Source organism: Melanotaenia boesemani, chromosome 15, assembly GCF_017639745.1.
Source record: "Melanotaenia boesemani isolate fMelBoe1 chromosome 15, fMelBoe1.pri, whole genome shotgun sequence".
Taxonomy (NCBI): Eukaryota; Metazoa; Chordata; class Actinopteri; order Atheriniformes; family Melanotaeniidae; genus Melanotaenia; species Melanotaenia boesemani.
In genome coordinates this window covers 29,481,525-29,485,563 of record NC_055696.1, presented here as the reverse complement: position 1 = coordinate 29,485,563, position 4,039 = coordinate 29,481,525, and positions in this window count along the sequence as shown.

The window sequence follows — 4,039 nt, the reverse complement described above, 5'->3', positions numbered from 1 at the left end:
ATTACAATACGCAGGCACAAGCGTGATAGAGTCAAGCTGCACGCTTATCTGTGGCGCTGAGGAAGGATTGGCTGGAAAGACAATGAGCTTGGTCTTGGACAGATTTAGCTGAAGGTGGCGGTCCTTCATCCATGCGGAGATATCAGCAAGGCATGCTGGTATTCGCATTGAGATGGTTGTGTCGTCAGGTGGGAAAGAAAGGAAAAGCTGAGTGTCATCTGCATAGCAGTGGTAAGAGAAACCATGAGAGTAAATGATTGCACCGAGTGAGGAGGTGTATAATGTGGAGAGAAGAGGGCCAAGCACCGAGCCCTGAGGCACCCCTGTTGTCAGCCCAGTATATGATGGTTGACTGTGTCAAAGGCAGCAGACAGGTCGAGCAGTATAAGGATTGACCAGTGGATCTGGCAAGCTGTTTAAGTAGAGTGGCCTTGCCTATAGCCAGATTGATATGGATCAAACAGGTTGTTGTCTTGGAGGAACTGTGAGACCTGACTGAAGATGGCACGCTCTAGTAGTTTAGACATGAATGGAAGCAATGAGACCGGCCGGTAGTTTTCAACCTGGGCTGGGTTGAGTGTGGGTTTCTTCAGCAGCGGGGTAACCCGAGCTTGCTTGAAGGCACAGGGAAAGACACCGGATTTAAGAGAGGAGTTGATAATATGGGTTACTGCAGTTTTGATTATAGGTAAAATGCTCTGCAGGATGTTAGAGGGAACAGGATCAAGAGGACAGGTCATAGGTTTTGAGTTGACTAGAAGTTTAGAGACTTCATCCTCATTTAGAGAGCGGAAAGAGCAGAATGAGGCACCAGTAGCTGGTTTGGTAAGGCTGAGTTGGTCAGGCTCAGTGAATTGGTTACTGATGTAGGAAGCAAACATTTCTGCAGTCAGCACAGAGGGAGGCTGAGCAGGTGGTGGAGATAGATAAGAGATAAACGCCATGAACAGTTGTCGTGAGTTGGGAGCATTGCAGATCTTGTTCTGTTAAAAGGTTAGCTTAGCCGCCTTTAGGCTAAATGTTCATGTCTCCCATGACAATTAGTGGTGTGCCATCATCAGGAATGTCAGAGAGGATCATGTCCATTTCAGAGACAACTCATCTATATTGCTACCCGGAGGGCGATAAATGACCAGAATGTATGCAGTGATGGGTGTAGAGACCTTTACTGTGTGATACTCAAGCGATGAGCAGTTAGCCATAGGACGGAGAGAGGTAAAGTTCCACATTTTAGAAGTAAGAATGCCCGTTCTACCTCCTCATCCAGCTGAGTGAGGCGTTTGGGTAAATTCTGCATTGACAGAAAGCAACTGGCGTAGCTGTGTTTTCTGGACGGATCCAGATTTCAGTCAGGGCTAGGACCTGAATGTCTGAGAGATTTATAAATGAACTGATGAAATCTGTTTTGTTCACTGCAGACTGACAGTTCCAGAGACAGAATGTGACAGAGGATGTGGCTGACACGCATGCCATTGGAAAGGACAGGTTTTGCAGATTGCAGTGTCTATGGGTGACATGTCTTGGTCTGTACCCATGTCTGACAGGGATGGGTTTGAAGCACATTGTGCATTAATTTAGTAGTGACGAGGTTTAAGCTTGTGCCCTTGCTCGGTGGACTCGCAGGTCTTTACCCTTTGTGGTCTTTACCCGACGTGGGCTGACACAATGGCTGACGCCTCGCTGACGCTTCAGCGCATCACGTGTGGTAAAGTACCTGGAGCTGACACAGCTGAGCTCACTTTGCTTGATTGCAACCGGCTGAAACTGCCTCTATCTGCTTAGCTTACCATAAGCATCACTTGTGCATGATAATTTTTTATGGATATAAATTCAATGTTCCTATATTTGATAAAGTGAAATACAGAAACAATTTAATCAAAAGGAATGGATGTTATTCAAATTAAGTTTGTCATTTCATGATCTTTTTAATATTACAAATTACTACCGTAATACCTACACATGTAATTATTGTTGTACACATTATTACATATTATTATTTGCTAATTTGAACACTTACCAAGCCATGCAAGTACAATGACCAGCAAGAACTTCTCCATCCTTAATGGAAGCTAAACCCAGGGTTGACGGCTGGGATCATTTCCCCTTTACGATGGTCGTACCTCAGCTGGAAATACCACTGAACCATTGTTAGTAAAGTGATGTGGAACTACACTTACAAAACCGGCTGTAAAGTGCTGATGTGCTTCCAGCGGTAAATTTTCATGGCATGATTAGTGTAGACAAAGAAATAACGACTTTTTAATAATTTAATTACAAATAGCATTCGTTTTGTAATAGATCATTGCAAATTTGAGCCTATCTGCTCATGAAACCAAATACATCACAAGATTGGGACACTGAATATCGCCCAGTGTTTTGGTTTGTCTAACCAGATATGGGCGGGTAGACGATAAAGGCATTCTTTCAGTCCTACTGCCACTAGCTTTGTCTCATATCTTTTTCTAGCCTTGACACTTAAGCTATCAACATACGGCCAACATGGACGCTGGTCTGATGCTGGGGTTGTTAGTGCAATTTTTCTCACAGCCTAAGTTGCTAATTGTAGCGGTCAGTGGAACAGCATGTGGGGGAGGGGTGGAGAGGGTAACGGCCGTTTGCTCCTACTTCCCCCCCCTGGTCTAGGTCTGAAAAAGTGTAAATAATCAATTTCCTTGGTGAAATCAATGAGAATCCCTGCTGTGTAGACTCGTGTCTAATCCGGCGTGTATAAAGGGGGCAGGGGTGTGTGTCAATTTTCTTCAGCCGACTTAATTTGCCTTATCCATCCTGGACCTTCTAGCACAGGGGGGAATACAACAGATAACTGTGCTAGAAACAGATAACTGTGCTGAAACAAAACAGTCATGCACCTGCCAGCATCAGATGTCAGTAACCATGACTTTTACAAAAGACTTTTTAAACTGTTGCCCAACCCTGACTTATGAGCATTTCTTGCATATCCCAGTTAAAATGCTGGTCCAGGTCAAGTACAACCATCAGCAGAAATATGTGAAGCTGGATTTTACTGAGGGGCGGTATAACTTCAGTTTCATGAAAAACATATTTAAAAAAAAATAATTTAAATTTGATTAACACTGCTTTTGTTTATTTAAATATGCTGTGGTTCACGTCTGTGTACCATATAATGTGATATGTTTAATCCACTCAGTGGCTATAACTTGATAAGCAAATTAGATTTTTTTTCTATTCCAGTAATTGAGAAATTTTTCCACCAGAAGCAAATGTTACATACAGGAGGAAACGTGGTGCAGGCTGCTTTCCCAAATAATGGTAAGTTCTATTGTTTTTAAAAGGATATAGTTTGAGACATTGACTTTTTCTTCTATTTGGCGATGAGACATCATCCAGGCTGCTTCAGAAATGGGACATGTTCTTCACTTCATCACCAGAGATGAATCAGCTGTTGCAGTCAGCAGAAAGACCCATAGGAAGGGACCTTGATGAGACAGCTGGTGAGTTGTAAATGACAAGCATTTGATTTTATTTGTACAGCCACTGTAATCACAATCTGTTAACAAACATCACATATAAGTGGAGCGTTTTTCACAGTAACTTGTTACTCGGTGCCAGTTCATGTTGTGCATAATAGGTATCAATAGTTCTGATGAATGTTGAGAACTAGATGATCACTTTAACTGCTGTTTTTCCTCAGGATATGACCAAGAAATGGCATCCCTTTTGTTGCTGATACATCTCCTTCAACCACCACCTGGAGGACAGAAGTCTCCAAAGATCAGTGCCTGTGATGCAGCTGAAAGACTTGTAATCTTCCATTAGGTAGTGGCATTGTGATACAACAAAGTTTCATTCGTGTTTGCTTTATCATTTGATCACTTGAATAACTGCTTATCAGAGTGCTTAATCCTTGTCTAGCATTCACTGTTCACGTCTTAACCCTAGTCATGTTGTAGTTTGGAGGAGCATCTCAGGAAACACCAGGGACACCGTCCGTACCTCCTTGCTGTTGGACGTGCTCCCTTGGTGCACTTGATGAACTTTTTAAGGCACATGTTGTGTT